The following is a 27,896-nucleotide window of genomic DNA, read 5'->3' as shown; positions in this document are numbered from 1 at the left end:
CCGTGCCCCCCCCCCCTCCAACCGCCCAGGGCTGGATCCCCTCGCGCCCCCAAGGACCCCGCTAGACAGCCGACAAGTCATGTCCCACCGGTATGGACCATGTCCATTTCACGCCGGCGGAACTGGGCAGGAACGCGCGGCCGCTCGGCCCATCGGGGCCCAGAGAATTGCCGGGGGGGGGGGGGGGGTGCTGCCAACGTCCCCCTCCGGCGCGACGTGATCCCCGACCCCGCCCAAAAACCGGCGCTGGAGAATTCAGCAGCCGGCGTCGGAGTAGCGGGGCAGGACTCATGGCATCCCCCGGCGATTCTCCGACCTGGCAGAGGGTCAGAGAATCCCGCCCAGAATGTTTAACAAGAATGCATGTCAGGCATTTGCTGTGCAAGAAGACAGGGTGGCAGGATTTCCAATCCATTAACCAGGTTGTGTCTGCCAATCTCCACTCGAGAATTTTGAATGTCCATTTCCACCAGGTGAAGATCCTTTTTGGAATTGCAAATAGCTACCATGTAACCTGGAGATGTGATGATTGTTGTATGTACATGTAATGGACATTTCCTGGATTTGCCCCAGCTGATCCCAATTCCCATATACAGGTTGGCAATCATCTTAACAGGTTGAAAAGATGTATCCCTGATAAAGGGATTACAGCCGGGAGACATCTGGAAAAGTCCCATCACGTCTATTCCAGCTCATAAAGAATTAACTCATTTTTCTCCCATTTGTATATCCAACATTTGTAATGCGATTCCAGGGCTTTGACCTTCCAGAAAGCCATTAATCTCCATAATGAGTAGAGGGAAACTTCCAGAAACCTGTTCTAAATGCTTTAACCTTGGCTTCCTAAACCGTTCCAATTTAGCTCACTTTGAGCTGGAGGAATAGTACCTTACGGTACTACTAGGCATATAGCCCTCCATAGACTCAACATTGAGCTGTACAATTTTAGTTTTTAATCACCATTCCTATTTTCTCTTTTACATTACAAAGATTTACGTCCGTCCGGGGACTTTTCGTTGTTTTCGATACTTGCCCCATTGCCTTGCACCATCATCACTTTTGTAATGTCACACGCTTACCCCTCACTCATCACAGGCCCTCACTTTTTGTTCTTTCTGGTTGAGCTGTTTTTGTCACCTGCCTCCATGAAGATAAGAATTGGATGGGTCCTTGGTGGGTGTAGTGTTCCTGATCCAGGTTATTTGCATTCAGCCTCCACCCCAACAGCAACTCGGCACATTTCTGGCAGTGAATGTTCAGCCTGTTAACTAATTCTCTCTCAACAGATGCCGCCTGACCCGTAGAGTGCTTCCTGCACATTTTGTTTATCCTGCAGATTGCCAACATTTACAGATTTTGTCTGCCCTCTGTTTGATTTGAAAGTTGTGTCATTGTGTGTTGCTGCCATGGTTTGATTTGAAGTAGAATTCATGATTTATCTTTGCCATATTGTCCACGATATTACACACCTTCGTGACATCCTCCTCAGTCATCTGCGTTCAAGGTTGACCTGAATGAAGCAAGTAAAGATTCACACTCAAAATATTGTTGGTAAACTCTGATGATGCGCACACTCCCAACCAGGAAGTCAGCATATTCACTATTTCAAAGAAGAATTGGGAGGTTTTGAGTTGGGGGAATTATTTTTCTTCTTACTTTCTACGCTTCATGCTGACAAATCCTTCCAACCATACCCTGCTAACAAGTCTATCAGAGAAGAGTAGGCTATAATGTAGATGAAAGGTTACAGCAGAGTTAAGTTATTAAAAGATTGGGCTCGGCAGTGTAAAAAATGCTTCTGGAAATAATTACTATTTAAATTTTCCACATTAGGAATCAATAATATATAGACTCAATTTCCATTTGGTACATCAACCATAAAATGATGTTTTTAAAAAATTGCTGCAAGTATGAGATTGCATTTCAGAGATGCTACACAGTCGTTATCATTTAAGGCCAATGAAATCACCATAAGCTTCAATACATTGGAAAAACCTATGACTCCTCACTGAAGAGTCACTAATAAAATATGACTTGATTGATGAGAAAATCTTTGGGCTTTGTTACATTGCTGCTGACCTTTGCTCCATCTAGCTCAGCTAAAGAAATTAATATGAACCCAAAGCAATGGATCATCTAATGCCTTTGTGACAACTATTTTTAAAATGATAGACTTTCATCAGAATGCAGCAGGGTTCCAATTTTAACATGAATGAATTCTTCCAAACTTTGGCAGAAGTAATTGAATCATAACATCACCGCTTGGACACCGCAAATTCATTTATTATCTTAATAGTTGTTCCCCTATCACAAACCTTTCAAAGATGGGCTTATTCTGGAGTTGTTTAATGTTTAGCCACTGAGTTGCACAGATTAAACAGCCCATTCAGCCCAACCAGCCCCTGCTAGCCTTTTTATGCTCCACTTGAGCCTCTTCCCATCTTTCCTCATCTGAGACTATCAACGTCACCCCCCATTCCATAGCTTATCTGGTTTCTCCCATCAAAATCTCAACTATTCCTTCTGCTAATGGGCTCCACATTCTCACCTTTCTCAGGATTAAGACTTTTCTCCCGAATTGGCTCAATTATTGTTTTGGTGATGATCTTATATTCATGGTTTTCTACTTACCTTCTTCCACAGGTGAAAACCTCTCTCTGTGCCTTCTGTATCGAAACCTTTCAGAATTTTAAAGATAGCTATTGGGTTACCCCTTAGCCTTCTGTTTACAAAATAAATAACAAAAGGGCTGACATGGTGGCACTGTGGGTAGCGCTGCTGCCTCACAGCGCTAGGGACCTGGGCTCAATTCCAGCCTCGGATGACTGTCTGTGTGGCGTTTGTACGTTCTCTCTGTGTCTACGTGGGTTTCCTCTGGGTGCTCCGGTTTTCTCCCACAGTCCAAAGTGGCGCGGGTTAGGAGGATTGGCCATGCTAAATTGCTGCTTAGTGTCTAGGGATGTGCAGGTTAGGTTATGGGATTACGGGGGAAGGGCAAGGTGGACGCCTGTCATTCGGCAGAGTGCTCATTTGAAGGGTCGATGCAGAGTCAATTGGCCGAATGGCCTCCTTCTGCACTGCAGGGATTCTATGATTGTATAAACATAACTCAGCTTGCTCATTCTTCCCCAATTGGTACAATCTCACAATTCTGCAATTGTCCTCATAAAACATTTTTGCACCTTCTCCAGGGTCTCGATATCCTTTCTCATAATATGGTGACCAGAACTGAGCAGAGGAATCTTGCATTTCTTTGATGTTTTTATCACTTCCAGAGAGCTCCTTGGATTTGGCGAAGCGTCTGGTGTTGCTCTGGCAACATTAATCGCACACTAATTTGTCCTGCAGAGGATAACAATGGAAGAATCAATTGTGCAACCTGGATTGAATGAAGACAAAGGAGTTCAAAGCCATGCAAGTTGATGATTAATAAGTCTGTTACAAATTGTATTGTGATCGTTACCATCACAATGTGCATTTTGTCACAAAATCCAATGAAAATTATTTCCTTTAAAGGTGAAGTACTTGTTAATTACTGAGAACCATATTAATGGGTATGCTCTTTTAAGTTGAACAGTTGATCATGTAGTACTATAATGTCGGAAGCAGAGAGGAGTATAGAAAATACAGGGCTGAAGTTAAAGAGGAAATTAGGAAAGCAAAGTGAGGATAAAATAAAAAAATTGGCATGTGAGATCAAAGAAATCCCATTCCTCACCAATAACCATACTCGTGTCCTCACATAGCGCGTGTGTCGTCCCCCCCCCCCCCCCCCCCCCCACCTCCTCACTGGTCTGGTTACAGGACCCCCACTTGACTCGGTGCCAGGACAATATCCATGATGATGCTTCAGGTCAGGAGCAGTCCCATCAGTGGCCATCACCCCCCGGTGGCACTCCTGGACCTGAGGAGCTGTTGACCTTCCAATTGGTCAACAGCTCTTGGGAGGCGGTATCTCTGCCCATCTAGCGATGGTGGCCCCCAGCACCAGTCAGTCAATTGTTTGATGGGCATAGAATCGGATCAGGGCTCCTGAAAATGTCTGAGTTAATGCTGCCCCTGGCTTTCCATCCCACTGCCAGGAAGACTGCCGCCCTGAACAAAATCCCACCCCCCGTCAGAAACTCAGACTGTGTAAGATGATGGAATCCTGTAAACATTAAAATAAAGCAAAGAAGCTGGAAGACAAAACTAAGACTATTCCTCCAAACTTCCAAGCTTGAGAAGTCAATTCCTGTAATAACTTGATAGTTGAAGATCTGAAGGTGAACATTTTTTTGGACATTCTCATATGTAAGTGAAACATGATGGAGGTTGAAGTTGCAGCAGCACCTCCAGTGAAATGTAATTTTTGCGAGCCTGAGGTATGAAAGTCGTGTTGGGAACATTTTGGTAGTCCATCATGACAAGCAGATAGAGTGGAAGGTAGAGAAGTAAGGGAATTGATTGATTTGCTGCATGGATGATGAAGCAGAGGCTATTACTGCACACCATGTAGCCGAAAAAATAATGAAAGTAAAAAGTACGATGATGGAAACATTGAACGCCCCTTTCATGACCAAAGAAATATGATTCTTGAATGCATAGCAACAGTAGACATTGACATTGCTCAAAGCAGGTGATCCACGCAAAGCAAATGAAGCCACAAAACTCATAAATTGGGTCAAGCAGATGGACAGGAAAAAAATGTAATCAGTCTGTAAAGTGTAACAGACGCTGAAAATTGCCGTACAACCCAGAGAATGGCTCAGACATAAAGATAAAATTCTATATGTGCAGGAAAGTAGACATTTTGCAGATCTTCAAATGATGATTATGCACAACAAATGAGAATGGGCAGAATCTTGCAGAGGCATCAAGGGTCTTGCCTGCCAGCTGGAGAGCTGGCAAGATGTCCATGCGAACTCTATTCCGGAAGCCTGCCAAACCATAAGCTAATCTGGAAGCGTTGAGGATGCCCGTCGGCATTCCTTACCCGAGGACCGGACCTCAGGGTGCGAAACAAGCCTACTGAGAAACACCTGCCAATCAGAGACCAGCAGCTCCTATGTCCAGCAGCATCACTGGGGAGGAAGTGGCCTCTGCAGGAAGGGCAGACACTGGAGTCCCAAGATCCCAGAAGGAAGAAAACAGTAAAACAGGGAAAGAAAATACCGGACCGGACTCTTTTTTTCCTTCTGGGATTGCAGAGTGACCCAGTTCACAGCTAGGAGGAGGGCAGGATTTTCTGGGTGAAGAGACGCGCGGGGTGGGAGTGGGGGGGGGGGGGGGGGGGGGGGGGGGGGGGGGGGTGCGGGGTGGTTGTCAGCAAATGATAATGGACAGGAAAATTGGAGGAGTTCCCAGATAGAGGGAAACTCTCAAAAAAGGTCCATAAGCAATAAAGACCTCAAAGAAGAGATGATGGAAGACCCCAGAAGGAGGGCAACAAAAGAGACACCCGGGTGGACAGCAGAGTAAAACTCCACAAGATGGGCAATGAGAGGGTTGCAGAATGGGGAACTCTTGCTCGAAGACAGACCTGATCAAAAGTGAAGCCAAAAGGATTTGGTTGAAATTAAGACAAATGGAAATGAAGGATCCACTTGTGAAATGTATGCGTCTAATAAGAATATGATGGATTCCCCTCAGAAGAAACGCAGAAATAAAAGACTTCGAAAGAAACTAGGAACTATTCAACACAAAGAGGAATGGGCAAAATGAAGTTCTAGGGAAGACATTAAAATGACAAGATCATATTACTGACAGAAAACTTGAAAAAAAAGTTGCAAATATTTAAAAAGTGAAGTTGAGAAGGAGTAGTTAATGAGACAGTGTAGATTAAACTGAACTCCATGAAATAGCAACTAGAAAATAAGAACAAGTCCAGTGAAGAATTGAATTGGAAGAATAAGAGCTTGAAGGAGGGAAGTTTGGCAATGAGGAATTAACTGAAGAGGTAAAAACATTGACAAGGAAGAAGAGTCAGTCATTCAGACAGAGAAAGAAACTGATTACGTGCCAGAACAAGATTTCCGAAATGGTCACGTGAATGGAAAAGGAGCAACTTTGGGTGTAAGAGATCCAGGCAGGACGATATTTGGAACTATAGATATTTAAATCCGACCAATCAAAGTGCTTCTGTTTAAACACACAAGCCTCAAGATCTCAGGAGTTTTGGAACGGCCTCATCGCGCCCGACTCGGTGACGTGATGAGGCTGTTAAATCTCGCAAGAGGCCTCTCATGAGCTATATGATGCTTGAAACGCCTTCCGTGATCTCATGGGATCTCACAGGATCTCACGGGGATCTCCTGATCTGACATTTGGCTCATTTAAATACGGCAACACCATATTCTCCTGGGGCCTGGGAATTAACGCCCTCCCAAGCGAGGGCAAGATCCAGAGCACGACGTCATGTGAGATCCGTTAGATCTCGCAATGTGCCGACCATCACAGATCTCACGAGAGGCCTCCCGTGAGATTTAACCACCTCATCGCGTCACTCGGACGCGATGAGGCCATTGCAAAACTCCCGAGATCGTGAAGCTTGTATGTTTAAACATAAACACTTCTTTTGGCACGATTTAACTAAGTACAGTTCCAAATATTGTCTTGCCTGGAACTCTTCCACACAAACGTGCACCATGTGTAATGGCACCTGGGATGGGGTTGTCTCGCAGCCCATTGGAGCTCCCGGATGAATGGCCGCTGCCGCTCCTGCTGCCATCCAAGCATATTGGCATTGCCAGCCTGGCACCTTGGTAGTGCCATCTGGGTGCCTTTGCAGTGCCACCCAGGCACCTTGCCACTGCCGGGGTGTCAGTCTGGCAATGCAAGGTTGCCCGTGCCAAGGGTAGGGCCCAGGGCTGCCCTGCCCTTACTAGGTGAGTTCCGGAGGTTGCGGTGGGGTGGCTGAGGAATCAAGAGATCAGGGTAGCATTTCAAGATGTCTTCATGCACTGATGAGCGTGTGGGGTGAGGGTGCCCTCGGTGTGGTGTTCCCGTTTGATAGCGCGGTCGTTCTTGGTGCTGCCATCGCCGAAAAACACACCGCTATTCACAACAAAAACGGACTCTTTTTATGACATTTTTCGTGATTCACAAGATTCACGTTTCCGACATCGGCAAGCGGAGAATCCTTTCCGTAACGATACACAGGATGCCTACTTTCAATTCTCTCATATTTAGTGCCTTTCCCACCGGCATCATCACTCCACCTTCGGCCATCCATCACTGATCCTCCTATCCGTGCATTGTCTTTTCTTTACATATCAATTTAGAGTACCCAATTTTTATTATTTTTATTTGCTTTTTAAATTTAGAGTACCCAATTAATTTTTTTCCAATTAAGGGGCAATTTAGTGTGGCCAATCGACCTACCCTGCTCATCTTTTGGGTTGTGGGGGAGAAACCCACGCAAACACGGGGAGAATGTGCAAACTCCACACAGACAGTGACCCAGAGCCGGGATCGAACCTGGAACCTCGGCGCTGTGAGGCAGCAATGCTAACCCACTGCGCCGCTGTGCTGCCCATAATTTAGAGCACCCAATTATGTTTTTCCAATGAAGGGGCAATTTAGCATGTCAATTCATCTACCCTGCACAATTTTCGGTTGTGGGGGGGGGTGAGACCCATGCAGACACGGGGGAGAATGTGCAAACTCCGAACGGACAGTGACCGGGGCTGGATTCAAACCCGGCTCCTCGGTGCCATGAGGCAGTAGCACTAACCACTGCGCCACCCTTCTATCCGTGCGATCCACTGCCCTTCTATCCGTGCGATGTAATCTCTAGACTTTACCAATAATTTCTAAAGCTTTCCCCCTTCTTCTGTTTCAATAAACGTGAAACCATTCAAAACTCTGTTATGCTATCCTGCAGGAATTATTATTTGAAAGGGAAAATGCTGGAAAATCTCAGAGCCATCGGACTCGAAACGTTAGCTCTTTTCTCTCCCTACAGATGCTGCCAGACTTGCTGAGATTTTCCAGCATTTTCTCTTTCATTTTAGATTCCAGCATCCGCAGTAATTTGCTTTTATTAATTATTATTTGACCTCCTTGCTGACCTGTTGTGGCTGCGGGTTTCTTGAATTTAAGTCCATGGTCTGTACCCTCCTTGTCTCTCAAGCCTCTCCAGTAATACAACTATTGAATTAATGACTCATCCACTGCTCCAAACCAACCCCATCCCCCAGTCATTCTGTTCCTAGCTCTGGCAGCTGGAGCACCCCATTCCCATTGGGATCGATGCCTTCAACCACCTAATTTCCACATCCTGGAATTCCAATCCTGGGCACTGCTCCCATTTTCCTCTCAGGATCCTTGGTGCGACGTGAGAAACGTTGCATGGTTCAGTCCGGAGGAAAGGCAGGCGCGGTGGCTGAAACTGATTTAGAAAATCTAGAACCAGACCACAAAAGGGCTGGAGTGCTTCAAAACATGAAGCCTCCGTAAAGGAAAGCAGAGATGGAGGAGATCAAGATAATGTTGAACTATCTAATAGTAGAACTGTTAGTTAATTTCCTGCAAACATGATCTAACTTTCCATGGCTTATCAACCTTGATAAATCTTCTAAATTAATTAATCAAAATATTACTGATGCCAATATTCCCGTATTTTTAAAAATAAATTTAGTGTACCCAATTATTTTTTCCAATTAAGGAGTAATTTAGCATTGCCAACCACCTACCCTGCACATCTTTGGATTGTGGGGGTGAGACCCACGCAGACACGGGAAGAATGTGCAAACTCCACATGGACAGTGACCCAGGGCCCGGATTCGAACTCGCGTCCTCAGCGCTGTAGACAGCAATGCTAATCACTGTGCCGCCGTGCTGCCCTCATATTTCTGTATTTGGGCAGCGCAGATATATACAGTTCCACACGACTTCAAACAGCCACGTCTCAGGTGGACAGTCACATATTTCAGTCTGGAAATGGTAACTGTTATCGAATCTCATGAATATTAATTTTAAATTTGGCTATGATAGTATCTGTTTAACATGGGACAGGAGTAGTTGTGTTTCCTCATTAATTCACACCTCATTAAGGTTCACCAAATGCAAACACAAGTAAGTAGTTAATTAATAAACACCTTGTTAATGCTCAATTACCTCTTGAGTACTTAAACATTTACAATTCAATAAAGTTGCAGTTCAGAGTGGAGATGAAAAGAATTGAAAATAAGGTACATTCTAGCTAATTTAAGGGACTGTGTTAGAACTTCCCCATTATGCAGGTCATTCGGTAAGGTGAGAAAATCTTGATTGCGTGAAAACCCCCACTGTAAAGGATAGGAAGTGTGTGTCATTGTGTTTGTGTGTGTGAGAGAGTGTGTGTTTGTGGGATTGTACGGGTATGTGTGGTTGTGTGTGTAAGAATTTGTATGTGTGAGTGTGTTTATTTGTGTGTTTGTTTGGGTGTGTGTTTGTGTATATGAGAGTGTGTTTGTGTGTATGAGAGTGTGTGTTGTATTATATGAGTGTGTGTTTATTTATATGAGAGTGTGTGTTAGTGTATATGAATGAAATGAAATATGAAAATCGCTTATTGTCACGAGTAGGCTTCAAATGAAGTTACTGTGAAAAGCCCCTAGTCGCCACATTCCGGCGCCTGTCCGGGGAGGCTGGTACGGGAATTCCAGGATGTGGAAATTAGGTGGTTGAAGGCATCGATCCCAATGGGAATGGGGTGCTCCAGCTGCCAGAGCTAGGAACAGAATGACTGGGGGATGGGGTTGGTTTGGTGCAGTGGATGAGTCATTAATTCAATAGTTGTATTACTGGAGAGGGTGTGTTTGTGTATATGCATTTGTGTATATGAGAGTGTGTGTTTGTGTATATGGGAGTGTGTGTGTTTGTGTATATGAGAGTGTGTCTTTGTGAGTGTGTGTGTGTATTTGAGTGTATGAGAGTGTGTCTTTGTGAGTGTGTGTGTTTGTGTTTATGAGAGTCTGTCTTTGTGAGAGTGTGTGTTTGTGTATGTGAGAGTGTGTGTTTGTGTATATGAGAGTGTGTCTTTGTGTATGTGAGAGTGTGTCTTTGTGAGAGTGTGTGTTTGTGTATGTGGGAGTGTGTCTTTGTGAGTGTGTGTGTATATGAGAGTGTGTTTGTGTATGTGAGAGTGTGTGTTTGTGTATATGAGAGTGTGTCTTAGTGAGTGTGTGTGTTTGTGTATATGAGAGTGTGTGTTTGTGTGTGTGTGTATTTGAGTATATGAGAGTGTATGTATATGAGAGTCTGTTTTTGAATATATGAGAGTGTGTGTATATGAGAGTGTGTGTTTGAGTATATGAGAGTGTGTGTATATGAGAGTGTGTATTTGAGTATATGAGAGTGTGTGTATATGAGAGTGTATGTATATGAGAGTGTGTATTTGAGTATATGAGAGTGTGTGTATATGAGAGTGTGTGTTTGAGTATATGAGAGTGTGTGTATATGAGAGTCTGCATTTGAGTATATGAGAGTATATGTATATGAGAGTGTGTGTTTGAGTATATGAGAGTGTGTGTATATGAGAGTCTGCATTTGAGTATATGAGAGTGTATATATATGAGAGTGTGTATTTGAGTATATCAGTGTGTCTGTATATGAGAGTGTGTGTTTGAGTATATGAGAGTGTGTACATGAGAGTGTGTATTTGAGTATATGAGAGTGTATGTATATGAGAGTGTATGTTTGAGTATGTGGGAGTGTGTGTATATGAGAGTGTGTATTTGAGTATATGAGAGTGTGTCTTTGTGAGTGTGTGTGTTTGTGTTTATGAGAGTCTGTCTTTGTGAGAGTGTGTGTTTGTGTATGTGAGAGTGTGTGTTTGTGTATATGAGAGTGTGTCTTTGTGTATGTGAGAGTGTGTCTTTGTGAGAGTGTGTGTTTGTGTATGTGGGAGTGTGTCTTTGTGAGTGTGTGTGTATATGAGAGTGTGTTTGTGTATGTGAGAGTGTGTGTTTGTGTATATGAGAGTGTGTCTTAGTGAGTGTGTGTGTTTGTGTATATGAGAGTGTGTGTTTGTGTGTGTGTGTATTTGAGTATATGAGAGTGTATGTATATGAGAGTCTGTTTTTGAATATATGAGAGTGTGTGTATATGAGAGTGTGTGTTTGAGTATATGAGAGTGTGTGTATATGAGAGTGTGTATTTGAGTATATGAGAGTGTGTGTATATGAGAGTGTATGTATATGAGAGTGTGTATTTGAGTATATGAGAGTGTGTGTATATGAGAGTGTGTGTTTGAGTATATGAGAGTGTGTGTATATGAGAGTCTGCATTTGAGTATATGAGAGTGTATGTATATGAGAGTGTGTGTTTGAGTATATGAGAGTGTGTGTATATGAGAGTCTGCATTTGAGTATATGAGAGTGTATGTATATGAGAGTGTGTATTTGAGTATATCAGTGTGTCTGTATATGAGAGTGTGTGTTTGAGTATATGAGAGTGTGTACATGAGAGTGTGTATTTGAGTATATGAGAGTGTATGTATATGAGAGTGTATGTTTGAGTATGTGGGAGTGTGTGTATATGAGAGTGTGTATTTGAGTATATGAGTGTGTGTATATGAGAGTCTGTATTTGAGTATATGAGAGTGTGTGTACATGAGAGTCTGTATTTGAGTATATGAGAGTGTGTGTATATGAGAGTGTGTATTTGAGTATATGAGAGTGTGTGTATATGAGAGTGTGTGTTTGAGTATATGAGAGTGTGTGTTTGAGTATATGAGAGTGTGAGTATATGAGAGTGTGTATTTGAGTATATGAGAGTGTGTGTTTGAGTATATGAGAATGTGAGTATATGAGAGTGTGTGTTTGAGTATATGAGAGTGTGTATATGAGAGTGTGTGTTTGAGTATATGAGAGTGTGTGTATATGAGAGTGTGTGTAAATGAGAGTGTGTGTATATGAGAGTGTGTGTATATGAGAGTGTGTGTTTGAGTATATGAGAGTGTGTGTATATGAGAGTGTGTGTATATGAGAGTGTGTGTATATGAGAGTGTGTGTTTGAGTATATGAGAGTGTGTGTATATGAGAGTGTGTGTTTGAGTATATGAGAGTGTGTGTATATGAGAGTGTGTGTTTGAGTATATGAGAGTGTGTGTATATGAGAGTGTGTGTTTGAGTATATGAGAGTGTGGGCAGGATTCTTCAATTCCCAACATTGTAATGGCGTTCGGCGATTGACTGGAGAATCCATTTTTAAGCCAAAATTGGAGGCGGTGCCGTTTATCAGACGCTCCGCCCACTTAAAAATGGCATCATCGCTGAGTACACCGCACGCCGTATGGACGGCATCAGAACAATACCTGAGGCCCTCCCCCGATGCTCCGCCCCTGATGGGCTGACTTCCCGACAGTGTGGGTCGCGTATACTCACAGTTTTCAGGGACCACGGGCAGGATTTTGTGATCCTGAGGTGAAGTGTTGATGCCGTCGGAAACATTGTCGCGTTTCTCGACGGCGTCACCACGGCCTCAGGATCAGCAATTCTGGCCACTACAGGGGGGCAGCACAGCACTGGAGTCAGCCACGCCGCTCCAGCTGCTGATCCCGGCGACAACTGGACGCTGTGGGATCCGCACAAGCGCAGTGGCTCCCTTCAACGCACCGGCCCCGACACAACATGGCGCAGGGCTACAGGGGCCGGTGCAAAAGAAAAGAGGCCCCAACTAGAGAGGCCGGCCCGCCGATAGGTGGGCCCCCCCCGAACGCGGGCGGCCGCTCGGCCCATCCTGGGCCTAGAATCGGCGGGGGCGCGTAGAGCGGCCCCCAACCGGCGTTGCACCAAACATGACAATAGAGAATCATGTGCCAGTGCGGGGAGGCGTGGCGTGATTCTCAGGGATTCTCCGGCCTTGCCCCGGGCTGAGAGAATCCCGCCCTTCGTGTGGCTGCACAGTTCGATTCCCGTAACAGCCTCCCCGAACAGGCGCCGGAATGTGGCGACTAGGGGCTTTTCACAGTAACTTCATTGAAGCCTACTCGTGACAATAAGCGATTTTCATTTCATTTCATTTTTCAAAAGATGTTTCTTACCCCAGTCTAGCTGTTTTTCTTTAGGTCTTCAGTCATTCTGGTCATTCTTTGGTTTTCTGATTTCCCCTTTTTGCCGAACTATGCCAGTTGTAGAGATCTACCATGTGGATCTAGTGGCACTTGCGAACACTAAAACTCAGTAGAAATTTGAGTTAACACTTCTCGGGTGCAAATAAGAATCATTTTATTTGCCTCTATTGATTACAATTGACAATCACTTAAATCTTATTCTCTAATAAGTCCAGCTAGCAAAAGGACTCAAAGAGAAGCAATTTGTAGACAATATAACTTTCAAATAATACAGACATGATTTTCTTCCTTACGGCAAAACAGCGTGCATTTAATTCAGGAGTCAAAGTTGGAAAGTGAAAGTATGAAAGATAGAGACAGCGAAGTATCGATTGATTCCGGAATGGAAAATGGCCGCACAATCTATCATGGTTATACTAAATCATATCAGTCTTTAGCCATCTATCTACACCCCCTATGTAATACTAATTGGTTTGGGTTAGAATCAAATAAGCTTGATTTGACAGTTAGCTGTCTGTCTTGAATATGCAAAATTAACTTGGAATGTTTCATAAATGAATTCTTATATGTGTTATGGATTGCGATTCTGTGCCGTTATTGCAAGCAGCTTGCATTGGTTTCTTGCTGACTTGACTGGCCGGACCATAGCTCCTTTCGGTAACTGTGCCTTTGCTATGGTGTTGTCATGGAGCCTGCCCTGTCCTTGGACTGCATAGTGTCACATTATCTTGCAAATGCATTTGTTAGCTGAAGAAGAATGTCGTTTTAATCTATAATGGATTATGCTGTTTCTGCGTTCTGTTGAAGTGATGTTTTAAAATGACCTGAGGTTATGAGAGTGCTGAAATCCTTCATTTAAAATGGGTAAAAACTGGGATTTAATATTTATGCTATTACCTATCAGGTGTATTAGAAAATAGTTGCTTTCTACAGTCAGCCCAAATGTGAATATCATTCAGGTCTTGCTGCATATGGGCGCAGGCCCCTTCGGTATCTGAGGAGCTGTGAATGGTGCTGAACATTGTGAAATCACATCCCCACATCTGACATTAATATAGAGGGAAGGTCATTGATGAAGCAGCTGAAGGTGATTGAGCCTAGGACACTACCCTGAGGAACACCTGACTTCCAGAAATCCATTGTTACTGGAAAAGTATCAACACCAAGATCTTCAGTTATCAAAACCAATGATAACGCATCAAACAGCCATGGCAAAAGGTTCCTCTCCAAATCTGATTGAAGGATTAAGGAATGAAGTACACATTATCCCAAGGACTCACGTCCCATAGACACTGACCAAAACACTAAGGGGTTACAGTTAAGTGGAGGAAATAGTGACAATGGTAAATGTCATCTGTTTACTTGGACAGAGGGTCAAAGTGATCAGAAATCACTTCAGCTCATCACAGAAAATGTTTCAGAACTTGAAAAAATGGACGCCTGTCTAAAGCCACATTCGCAATATCAAGGAGCAGTAACATTTTCAACATATACTCGCTATAGAAAATTATATTGAGCTCAACTGTGAAAACATCATTATCTTGCAGAAAATATACGCAGAGCATCTCCGTATTGGCAGTATGTAAGGGAAAGGCCAGAGATTCAACAGCTAGACAGGGACATAGATATTCAGGAGGTTGTCGTGTCGTTGGTGGAACACCAGGAAAAGCAGAAACACTGCTGTGATCAAACAGATGAAGCTCTAAAGCATTTGAACAGAGGTGACACTATGGATTGTTGAAACTGCAGTCATTACTGGGAGAGTAAACTCTTAGTTCAAGAACTGATTACGGAGCCGCACATCATTGTAAACAGAAGCCTTCCTGCAAAGATATACTGTAAACGTTAAACGATTGAAGAATGCTTGTTGAAATCTTCAGCGAATGTGACTTAACTGGAAATCCGAACCCCAGAAGGGATTCAGAAATTGCACAAATGACAGCTGGCAGAGTGCAACATCGAACCATGAAATTGAGGACACACCAACTGGAGTTCAAAACTCTCAAATCCGGCAAAGATTTCTTGGCCAAACTTTGAAAGGTCAGACAGCGTGAGATATCCTAAATATGGACCTGTATCAAAAACCCAAATGCTGAGATGAAACATTTTTTTTCACATTATATTCAAAGATATATATATTTTGACGGGTTTGGTACGTTTTGGCGTAGCCCATTTGGTGTGGCCCATTCGGCGCCAGGGAAATAATTGGCTGATTCGGCCTGGCCGTTTAAGCGTCAGGACATTTCGGCGTCACTTTTAAAAATATTTTAAAAACCTTGTTAAAAACCCTTCATTAAAACGCCGAATTGGCCACGCCGAAACGTCCCATTCCCCTCTCGAGAGCAAAGGTGAAATGGTTCCAAGGTTTTGAATAAACCTTTTAAACCTTCACCTTCCGCTTCACCTCGCCGGCTGCTGTCCCCCTGAACTGGGCCGCCTGTCCGCTTATTTTCAGAATGTCTCAAAAGCAGCACGATTAATGTTGAATTGCAAGACCGATATTAAATGTCTTTCTAACCTGTCTTTCTGAAGCCTGTCCCTCTGCCGAAAAATTCCTCTGCCGAAAAATTCCTCCGCCGAATGGGCCACACGGAATGGGCCACGGTGAATGGGCCACGCCGAATGGGCCACGCCGAATGGGCCACGCCGAATGGGCCACGCCGAATGGGCCACACCGAATGGGCCACGCTGAATGGGCCACACCGAATGGGCCACGCTGAATGGGCCACGCTGAATGGGCCACGCCGAATGGGCCACGCTGAATGGGCCACACTGAATGGGCCACACCGAATGGGCCACGCCGAATGGGCCACGCCGAATGGGCCACGCCGAATGGGCCACGCCGAATGGGCCACACCGAATGGGCCACGCCGAATGGGCCACGCCGAATGGGCCACGCCGAATGGGCCACGCCGAATGGGCCACACCGAATGGGCCACACCGAATGGGCCACGCCGAATGGGCCACACCGAATGGGCCACGCCGAATGGGCCACGCCGAATGGGCCACGCCGAATGGGCCACACCGAATGGGCCACCCTGAATGGGCCACGCTGAATGGGCCACGCTGAATGGGCCACGCTGAATGGGCCACGCTGAATGGGCCACGGTGAATGGGCCACGCTGAATGGGCCACGCTGAATGGGCCACGCCGAATGGGCCACCCTGAATGGGCCACGCTGAATGGGCCACGCTGAATGGGCCACGCCGAATGGGCCACGCCGAATGGGCCACGCCGAATGGGCCACGCCGAATGGGCCACCCTGAATGGGCCACGCTGAATGGGCCACGCTGAATGGGCCACGCTGAATGGGCCACGCCGAATGGGCCACGCTGAATGGGCCACACCGAAATGTCCCATCCCCTATTTTGACATGGTGAGAAATGTTGAATGTATTTACAGTTGTTGTGGACTTTGGGTCTTGCGTCTGCAGTTGTTCCTAGTTAGTGTTTGTTTAACAGGCAGAGCGGTAGTTGAAAGACATACATAGGGGCAAGCATTTCATTTTAGATGTTATTGTTCCATTCAAACATGAGGAGGACGTTGTAATGAATTGACCTGCTGTTCTCCATGATCCAGTGGTTTATTTTCTCTCTCTGAGCAATAATTTACCCTGTAATTAAAATTTAGCATTTCCTGCGGTGCCGCCAAGTGCAATGAGCCTTTGTTTGGACGTGATTTGCTTAAAAGTGTAAACCTTACAATTAAAATGCTCTTCCGCTTCACGGACACGTTTTAAAACAGATGGGTGAGCCTGTCCAGATGTAGATCACGATCACCTTTTGCCTTGAAATGTGCAGCACGGTTGGTAGCACTATGGCTTCACAGCTGCAGGGTCCCAGGTTCGATTCCCGGCTTGGGTGACTGTCTGTGCGGAGTCTTGCGTTCTCCCCGTGTCTGCATGGGTTTCCTCCGGGTGCTCCGCTTTCCTCCCACAGTCCAAAGACGTGCAGGTTAGATGAATTGGACATTCTGAATTCTCCCTCTGTGTACCTGAAGAGGTGCCGGAATGTGGCGACTAGGGGATTTTCACAGTAACTCAGTAACTCATTGCAGTGTTAATGTCAGCCTACTTGTGACAATAAAGATTAGATTAAAAATAAACACTGTGGAAAAACATTACCCACAAGTAAAGTTTGGGGATTTTGTTGATTCACAGTCTAAGGCTCACAATATTTGGAAATCATCATTCGTTCCACCCACCCCATTCCAAATTCTTCAATGTGTATCTATTCTGGCTATTGGGCTGGTTTAGCTCACTGGGCTAAATCGCTGGCTTTTAAAGCAGATCAAGCAGGCCAGCAGCACGGTTCGATTCCCGTACCAGCCTCCCCGGACAGGCGCCGGAATGTGGCGACTAGGGGCTTTTCACAGTAACTTAATTGAAGCCTACTCGTGACAATAAAGCGATTTTCATTCTATCCTCATGCCCTGTTTTCCATGACTGTTAGCTCATGGAATTGTGGTCTATTTTGCTAGTTACATTCTCTCCTTGAAAGGATCCAAACAATATACCAAAGTTGACTGACCGTCAGTATGGAGGCTCGATTCCGGTGTGATCTGATTGGTGTGGACATTCCTCTGCCCCCAGATCATGTCATTGACTTTATACGTTTTCAGATGTTTATTCTCGCAGATGTTTACTGGCAGTGAGATTCTCTGTTCCCACCGGCAGCGGACCCCTTCCCCGTGGATTTCCCAGTGACGTGGGATGGTTTCAATGGGAATTCTCATTGATAAGCGGGGAGAACAGAGAATCCCGCCATCAGCGAACGGCGCGCCGCCTCCTGTCAGCAAAAAACACGGCAGCTGGGAGGCCGGACAATCCCACCCGTTGAATATGCTCAACAACTGAGAATCCGCAGTCCTCCGGGGCGGAGCATTCCAAAGGTTTTCAACCTTCTGGGTGAAGAAATTTCTCTTCAGCTCAAGTCCGAAATAGCTGACAGCCAATCCCGAGGTGGTGACCCATGGTGTAGGCTTTCCAGTCACGGGAAGCGGCCCCTCAGCATTGACCCTTCAAGGCCTTTCAGGATTTTATCTGTCTCAATAAGAACACATCTTTTTCTTCTGAGCTCCAGAGAATATGGACTCTTTCTGCTCCATCTTTCCAGATCGAACAACCCTCTCATCCCAGAAACAAAGCCGATGTTGCAGAACATTAGTCAGATGAGTTAAAAATCTCACTCTGGAAAACCGAGCACTGAATCCACGTCAACACTCCAGTGGAATACCGTGGGAATGTTGCTCCATCTGTGCTCTCAGTTAGATGTAATAGCTCCTTTGGAATTATCCAACTAAGATCTTGAAGTTCTCCTGATGTCTTGACCAATTTCAACTAACTGCACTGAAACTGATGACCTTTTGAAACAATATCGTTTGCGTGTGCGGATTGGCGCCGATGCTTCCTAGAGCAAACAGCACTGTATTGATCATAGACGATGACTGTGGTCATGATGGTTGCGACATACACAAGCCCCTTCTTTGCTTCTCTGTCTTCAGGGGAAAAACTGAAGCTACAAACATTAATCAGAAGTGTCCTTGTTGTGCGAATGTTTGAGTGCTGCTGTAAATGGGCAATGCAACGGGAAAGGTGGTGTCAGAGGACAGGGACAAAGGAACATTAGTAGGCCTTCAGCCCCCTAAAGCCTATTCTGCCATACAATGAGGTTATGGCTCTTCAGAGTCTTAACTCTGGGGGTGATTTTCGGGCTGCGTTGCACCCATGTACAAATCTGGCTATGTTGGGAAAATACTGGGAGAGCCCAGAAACAGGATTTGCGCTGGGTACCAAGCAGTGGGCGATGTTCCTGAGCCCTCCCAGCGGACATAATTTGGTTCAGGTCAACAATGGGCGTGAATCAAGTGAATCTTAAAATTCCAATTTAAATATTCAGAATTGGCTTTAAACCAAATTCTCCCGGATCCTGCACTTCTCCCACCCTTTGGCTCAATGTGAAAACTGCCCGAATCACCCCTGGTCTTCCCAAAAGGAGACCGGACGTGATGAACAGTATCAGTTTGGCGGCAGTACCAAGGCATAGCGGCAGGAGGCAGTGCCGAGGGCTGGGGCAGGAAGGGATGGAGCATGAAGGCACAGAATTGCCACGGACGGGACAGGGACCATTTAAAGCTCTGTTGACCTTGGGCGTGAATTTCCGGTCTCACGGTGTGTGCAGATTTGTCAAAAAGGGATCCCACCCACAATGGGAGGGATTCACATTGCGATGTCCCGTGAGGCGTAGCGAATCAGGTAGATCCCCGAGGCGGAGTCTCCCGGCATCGACCAGCCATGTTGCACTGCGCCGCACTGCACTGACTCTCAGGCACAACGTGGCCGGTAAATCGTACCCATGGTCAATTATCGGAAAATTCCACCCTCTATCTATCCACCTTGATTCTGTAACCCTTCATAGAGTTGACCAACAAAAATCGATCTGCTTTACAATTTACTATTGGCTGCCCCAGCGAACCCGCCACACCACCATTCCCACACACGGAGAGAGAGTGCCATGGGCGGGATTCCCTAATCCCGCGGCAGAGTGTCCACACCGTCGTAAACGCCGCCGCGTTTTACAACGGCATCAACGGGCTGACCCCACGACTAATTCTGGCCCCTACAGGGGGCCAGCACGGCACTGCCGGTTAACACCACTCCAGCTGCTGATCCCGGTGCGAACTGGGCACCCCGGGATGCACGCATGCGCATTGGCTTCCTTCAACGCGTCGGCTCCAATGCAACAGGGCACGGGCCCCCAGCCAGAGAGGCCGGCCCGCCGATCAGTGGGCCCCGATCGCGGGCCACGCCACATCGGAGACCCCATTCACCCAGGGGTCGGACCCCCCCTACGCCACCACAGGCGCCCCCCGACCCTTCCACGCCGAGGTTGCGCCGGCTGAGAGCATGTGTGGACGGCGCCGGCGGGACTCGCCATTTTCACGACGGCCGCTGGGCCCAACCCGGGCCAAGAATCGGCGGGCCGGCCGCGTAGAGTAGCCCCCGACTGGCGCCACGCCAACCACTCTGGCGCCAATGGCGCCGATTCTCCGCTTTGCGGAGAATTGCGTGCCCGCGATTCACGCCAGTCACGGGGATTTCCCGGTCCCGGGCTGAGAGAATCCCACTCCATATGTCTCGTGCCCTAGGTGTGGAGAAATGCTTCCAGATATCGTTCCTGAATGGCCTATCTTTCATTTGAAGGTTATGCCTTCTTGCTGTAGACTCCCACGCCAGGGAAACGTTACTTCTACCTGTCCTGTCAGATATGGTTATCTTTCTAAGTGCCTCAGTTAGGTGGTCACCACTTATATGCAAAGCTCCACAGAATGGAACCTTCAGCCACAATAACGCATCTTTTATAAACCAGTAGTTCGCAGCTACACGGTGCTTGGGTTTGTTCGTCAGGTTTTATTGATATCAGGTAATGCTCCCCACTCGTCAGAAAATTGCAGCTACACCTTCGAATATCATCTGCTGATTCAGTCTGCAGCCCTAATTGCTCAGAGGGGTTGAAGCCTTATCGGGAGTGGCTCAGACTTTGCTTCAAGTGTTGCATAAAAAAGAAACAAATTGCAGATAAGTAACGGGAGACCTCCGAGCTGTTTAGGTAATTGAGAGCAGAGACAAAAGTTGGAGCTGAGGCGGTTTGTCAAACCCAGGAAACTCAGGTCTGAATTAATTGGAGCTCTTGTAAAATTTATAAGAGAGGCATTCTCCGGAGCATGCTAAATAGGCGATTAAAGTGCCGCACGTCATTGTTAGCCTTATAATCAGGGGAACAAAGAAAATATGATGCCCAGTGATTTAAATCCGCTTAGATAAAGAAAACCAGTCTAGCACGACCTGCATTAATTAGCTGATTAAAATGTTCAGGTGGTTCTAATTTACGATTCTATGAGGTGGTCAGAAGCATCATGATTGCACATTGGGGGTGAATAAAAATCACAGTTGAAAGGATGGGCAATCTTTAACAGGATTTTATTACTTGACCTGTTGTAATATTACTTCAGAGCAGGTGACGTAGGGATGGATCCTTTGGTGTCCGAGTCGAGGTTCTATGACGTTCTGTTTCCACGTTGCATAACTTTAATGGATGTGGTGTTCTTTGTGTTGCTTATTTAAGGATGGTTGGCGTAGTGTTTACAAAGATCACAGAATAGCATTTAATTTAAACAAAGCTATGATTTTATTTACACTACTAAACTGGGATTCAACATTTCAACCTTAAGAATACGCAACTGATCAATAACATCTAACTATACTCATCTACTGTTAATCTCACTGCTGGTATAAACTATAATCTAACCTTACTCACACTATCTCACTCTTCTCTGGCTATCTCCTGCATACACACCTCCCCTAAGGTCTAGCATCACTGCCTTAAATATTTGTATCTATAGCTCCTTCTAGTGGCTACTCTCGACACTACATTTTTTTTTTTAATTTAGATTACCCAATTATTTTTTCCAATTAAGGGGCAATTTAGCGTGGCCAATCCACCTACTCTGCACATTTTTGGGTTGTGGGGGCGAAACCCACGCAGACACGGGGAGAATGTGCAAACTCCACACAGACAGTGACCCAGAGCCGGGATCGAACCTGGGACCTCAGCGCCGTGAGGCGGTTATGCTAACCACTTGGCCACCGTGCTGCCCTCTCGACACTACATTAACCCTTGCAATGCTGATAGTTATGATAAAACCACAATGCACAGGTGCATTTTTCTCTCTATTGCAATGTCACAGGTACAATCAAATTGTCCAAAGAGAATGTGTTGCCTCTCGCAACTGATGCCAGAGAGTGGCAAAGTTACAAATTATATCTGTCACTTTTTTTTGTTTGTGTTTTCTGCTGTTCATTTGCGAATAATTGATATTCTTCAGTCCGAGGGTACACCTAAGACAAACTTCTCTTGGTTTCTCAACATTTGTGGTCGTGTTGAGCGAGGTGCCGATGCGCGAATGGAGATCAAAAGTTTTGACCTTGGCGCTGAGGCTCAGGGATGAAATGGTGTCTGTCAGTCTCAGTACGTTGCCTGGAGCACTGTTTCACAAGCATGTGTAAAAGCTGAAGGTGATGAATGCCTAATGTGCACAGCACATCACATAGAATCATAGATCATAGAATCAAATAATTTACAGTGCAGAAGGCCATTTGGCTTTTGAGTCTACATCGGTCCCTGAACGGGCACCCTACCTAAGCCCACACCTCCACCCTGTCCCCTTAACCCAACAACCCCACCTAATTTATGGACACTACGGAGCAATTTAGCGTGACCAATCCACCTAACACGCGCATCTTTGGACTGTGGGAGGAAACCGGAGCACCCGCAGGAAACCCACTCAGACACGTGGAGAAATTGCAAACTCCACACAGTCACCTGAGGCCGGAATTGAACCCGGGTCCCTGGCGGTGTGAGGCAGCAGTGCTAACCACAGTGCTTACAAATGTGAGGTTGTCCATTTTGGTTGGAATAACAGCAAACGGGATTATTATTTAAATGATAAAATATTAAAGCATGCTGCTGTGCAGAGAGACCTGGGTGTGCTAGTGCATGAGTCACAAAAAGTTGGTTTACAGGTGCAACAGGTGATTAAGAAGGTGAATGGAATTTTGTCCTTCATTGCTAGAGGGATGGAGTTTAAGACTAGGGAGGTTATGCTGCAATTGTATAAGGTGTTAGTGAGGCCACACGTGGAGCATTGTGTTCAGTTTTGGTCTCCTTATTTGCGAAAGGACGTACTGGCACTGGATGGTGTGCAGAGGAGATTCACTAGGTTAATCCCAGAGCTGAAGAGGTTGGATTACGAGGAGAGGTTGAGTAGACTGGGACTGTACTCGTTGGAATTTAGAAGGATGAGGGGTGATCTTATAGAAACATATAAAATTATGAAGGTAATAGACAGGATAGATGCGGGCAGGTTGTTTCCACTGGTGGGTGAAAGCAGAACTAGGGGACATAGCCTCAAAATGAGGGGAAGTAGATTTAGGACTGAGTTTAGGAGGAACTTCTTCACCCAAAGGTGAATTTATGGAATTCCTTGCCCAGTGAAGCAGTTGAGGCTCCTTCATTAAATGTTTTAAGATAAAGATAGATAGTTTTTTGAAGAATAAAGGGATTAAGGGTTATGGTGTTCGGGCCGGAAAGTGGAGCAGAGTCCACAAAATATCAGCAATGATCTCATTCAATGGCGGAGCAGGCTCGAGGGGCCAGATGGCCTACTCCTGCTCCTAGTTCTTATGTTATTATGTTGTCACCCTATCCCTCCATCATAAAGTCAGAAGTGGGGACTTTTGCTGATGGCTGCATAATGTCTGGTTCCTTTCACAACTCTTTAGATACTGAAGCAGACTTTGTCGGCTTGCAGCAAGAGCTGGACAAGATGGCGGTGTGAGCTGCTTAGCGGCAAGTAACATTCACGTCAAACATGTGCCAGGCAATGACTTTGCTAATAAGAGGGAACCTAAACATCTACCCTTGATATTCAATGGCATTGCCATTGGTGAGTCCCCCACTATCAACCAGTTTGGGAGTCACCATTGACCGTGGCTACAAGAGCAGTCCAGAGGCTGGGAATTCTGCAGTGACTGCCAAAAGCCTGTCCGCCATCCACAAGGCGCATGTTGGGAGTATGAGGGAATAATCTTGACTGCCCTGGATGAGTGTGGCTCCAACAACACAAGAAGCTCAGCATCAACCAAGGCAAATTGGCCCCGCTTGATCGATCGATACTGCATCCACCACCATAAAATTCACCCACTGCAGCACTGACGCACAGCGACGGCAGCGTGTACTAAATACAAAAGGCACTGCAGTAAATCACCGAGGCGCCTCGGGTAGCACCTTCCAAACCCATGACCTCCATCACCTAGGAGGAGGACACCTCATCCAGACTGACTGCAGCAGCTCAAGAAGGAATCTCAGCCACCAACATTTTAAGGGTGACTAGGGTTGGGCGATAAATTCCGGCCTTTGCCAGTGAGTCTCACAGCCCATGTGTTATTCCTTTAATTTCAGTCTGCACTCTTCATGTTTGATGAATAATTCCACTAAAAATGTGAACTTACCTTCCTCCATTCAACACTGGAAATTTGATCTATTGTGTGTCTATAATTTGATAAGTATACAGGTTGCAGAGAATGCCTACAGTCCGAGTTGGTGGGCCACTTTCCTCAAGGTGCAGCACTTCCCATCAGCAGCAGAATAAAAACTAAATGGTGTCTCCTTTTGCCCATTATAGGAGAATATTGGAGGCAATTATTGTACAGTCAGCAACCTCAACTTCTCTGTGTGACTGAAGATAATTCTGGAAATCAACAGCGGGTCCCCGAAGAGAAACAGATAAATATTTTTGTCGGAGACTGCGGGGGGTGTAGTTGATTCAATGAGAAGGAACAAAAAGAGGCAGGCAGGGTAGCAGAATAACAGGTAGGGATTGCAAATCAGCAATTGCAGCTCCTGTTATAATGAGGAAAAGAAAATCTGTGAGACTGAAAACTGCCCGGTGATGTGGAAAGATGAACTCAGGCAGCCGCAACAAGAATAGAATGGAATGGAAGCAGCCAAGGTACTGGAAAGTGATGAAAAAGCCATCCACAAAATCTAAAAGAGTGTCAGAGGATCTACAGTATCTACATTGTCTAATCGGTGGTCACACAAGAATAATGGACATCGCAAGGTAAACCCACCAGGCTGTTCACATCAAAGTCCTGACAAAAAGATAAATTATTCACCCCCCCCCCCCCCCCGTGACTGCGTGGGTTTGCTCCGGGTGCTCCGGTTTCCTCCGACAGTCCAATGATGTGGAGGTTAGGCGGATTGGCCATGATCAAATTGTCCCTTAGATTCCAGGGGTGTGCAGGTCAGGTACGGTTACGAGATAGGGCGGGGGAGTGGGACTAGGTAGGGTGCTCTTTCAGAGAGTCGGTGCTGACTCGATGGGCCGAATGGGCCTCTTTCTGCACTGCAGAGATTCTGTGATGAATATCATGTGCACAATCCAATTCATAAATTTCCCAAACTAATTCTAAAGCAGCATCAACGTCTTGTGAAACTGACACGTTTTGTTTTTTTAAACTTTTCAGAAATGCACACTTGGAACGCAGGCATTGCTAGTTGCAATCCAGGTAACCTGCCACCATCGTGGCAGTCACATGATATAACAGCGCTGGAGTTGCCGACGAATCATAGCAATTGAAATCTGTGATTGAGTCCACAACATTTTGGGAGGAAGAATGAGAGAGGCAATGTTAGCTAAATGGTACAATTTTAAACCTGGCACAGGACTGGAGGGAGCTTGGGGGGGGGGGGGGGGGGGGGGGGGCTGGTGAATGTCCACAAACATTTAAAGGTGGCAAGCGCATTGAGTATGCTGTTCACGGAAAAGGCAAATGGCATTGTTGGCTTTATTAAGAAAGAAATAGAGTAAAAGAACAAGGAAGTTATGCTGGACCTTTGTAACAACCCTGGTTCACTCTCAATGGGAGTGTTGCGTTCAGTACTGAGCAGCACTTTAGGTAGTGTTATGGGAGCGGTGTTTTCAGAACCCCAAAATGTATCATGGAGTTCAACCAAGCTCTCCCTTTAATGGATTGTTGCTTTTGAAGCACACGGCTTGGTCTCCAGGTGTGGTATCACAATTATGGACACGTGGGTTTTTAAACACAAAACAATGTTTGTTCCATGAATTCAACTTAACCTTTTTAAATAAACATTGGATCACTCAACACCCCTTACTTCAAAGATAACCCTGTAAATAATACAACACTAAATAATCCCTCAAACCTCCAAAAGACTTAACACCTCTAAACAGAAACACATCAGGTTAAAGACTATTATGAGTTTAAATCACCCAAATTATTCAGAGATAGTCTTTCCTGGCAGACATCACCGCAGATCCAGCTCACTGCAAACACAGACACCCCCAACCTCTTTTCCTCAAAACTGGCTTTTCCTTTCAAACAGCTCACAGCAAACCAGCCAGGCACTTTGCAGCTGCTCTCTCTCAAAACTGAAACGAAACACTGCAAAATGGCTGAGCTAAAACCCCAGCTCCACCCACACTCTGACATCACTTCAGTAATATGAGCTGTTTCATTTCTTAAAGGTACATTGCTTAAACATCCATTTCTTAAAGGTACTCTCACATGATAGTAGGATGTCAAAGTGTTGGAGTGAGAGCGTAAAAGGGTTTGCCTAGAATGGCAGCAGGGGAGAGTGACCATGGCGAGTGACCGGTTTTCATCCTTACGGCAGAGTGGATGAGATTGAGTTTGTTTGGGGTTTTAAAACCATGAACCGTTTGGATAGAGTAAATATACAAAGGTTATTTATTTTGGGGCAAGGGTCAATAACCGAAGCACCCAGATCATAGATTATATAATTTACAGTGCAGAAGGAGGCCATTCAGCCCATCGAGTCTGCACTTTGCCCTTGGATAGAGCACCCCACTTAAGCCCACACCTTGACCCTGTCCTCATAACCCAACCTTTTGGACACTAAGGGGCAATTTATCAGGGCCAATCGACCTAACCTGCACATCTTTGGACTGTGGGAGGAAACCGGAGCACCCGGAGGAAACCCACGCAGACACGGGGAGAAAGTGCAGACTCCGCACAGACAGTGACCCAAGCCGGAATTGAACCTGAAGCCCTGGAGCTGTAGCGCGACAGTGCTAACCACTGTGCTACCATGATTTAAAATGACTGGCAGCAGATCATGAGGCGGCAGGAGAAACATGGCTGCACAGTTATTGTGACCTGAAGTTGCAACTTTCAGAAGGAAATTAGAGGAATATTTGAAGGAGGGAGAAGATGTACATTGGGCAATAGTGGGACTAATTGGTTACTTCTGGAGCTGGGGTAGGTTTAATGGGCTGAAGGGCCTGTTGCTGTGTTGGGTCATTCTTTGATGCTTTAAATCGGCCCGGAAATGAGATGAGGAAAAATCCCATAGCTGGAAAGCTTTGGGAGACATAAATCTAAAGTTCCTCCCAAATAGATACCACTCACCGCATGTCATATCTCAAATTACTTCTGTTGCAAAATGTCATTATCCAAAATGAATCTGTCCAATTTGTCTTTCAGTGAATCAATACCAACTCCAGCGTGGAATGATGTAACCTGAAAAAGAAAATCCTCATCTCCATCATTTCATTATTTAGGAACGGTTAAAATTTTATTATTCCTGCCCATTGCAAATCAGATTTCGAAATAACCTGGAAAGAAATTGCTTTTTTAAAAAGATTTTGGTCGCTATTGGCTGGGTTTCGACTGTAAACCAATCCACCAGGTAATAATAATAATCTTTATTAGTATCACAAGCAGGCTTACATTGACACTGCAATGAAGTTACTGTGAAAAGCCCCTTATCGCCACACTCCGGCGCCTGTTCGGGTACACAGAGGGAGAATTCAGAATGTCCAATTTACATAACAAGCACATCTTTTGGGACTTGTGGGAGGAATCTGGAGCACCCGGAGGAATCCCACGCAGACAGCGATCCAAGCTGGGAATCGAACCCAGGTCCCTGGCGCTGTGAAGCAACAGTGCTAGCCACTGTGCTACAGTGCCGCCCATATTTATTGGTACCGAGTCCAAACTGTAACCCCCCCGGCCCCAGGTCCAGTGAAAATCTAACTCTGATTTGTGTTTGCGTACCTTTTTCTCCTGTCCATTCGTGACACTCTGCACTGGTCAAGAAGGACCATCTACAGTACAAGAGCCTGACGACTGCAGCATCAGACTGTCGGCCACTCACCATTGAGAAAGATGACACAATTCTTTCAGGGTTTAATCAGAGCTTCGTCTGGAAGGGAGCTTGCAGTTCCACGTTGACAAATGATGCATCTCCACTGC

At 45.7% G+C, this 27,896-nt stretch overlaps 1 long non-coding RNA gene across 1 annotated transcript; it reads right to left on the bottom strand.

Annotated features, from left to right (window-relative positions):
* Positions 1-216: 216 nt before the first annotated feature.
* Positions 217-27,896, bottom strand: LOC119965590. Its single transcript, XR_005460555.1, has 5 exons — positions 27,799-27,896; positions 27,051-27,161; positions 13,010-13,138; positions 3,183-3,342; positions 217-1,510 (listed from the first exon to the last, which is right to left on the bottom strand). It is a non-coding gene; the product is annotated as an uncharacterized LOC119965590 (long non-coding RNA).

Source organism: Scyliorhinus canicula, chromosome 5, assembly GCF_902713615.1.
Source record: "Scyliorhinus canicula chromosome 5, sScyCan1.1, whole genome shotgun sequence".
Taxonomy (NCBI): Eukaryota; Metazoa; Chordata; class Chondrichthyes; order Carcharhiniformes; family Scyliorhinidae; genus Scyliorhinus; species Scyliorhinus canicula.
This window is presented reverse-complemented; position numbering and strand designations above follow the sequence as displayed.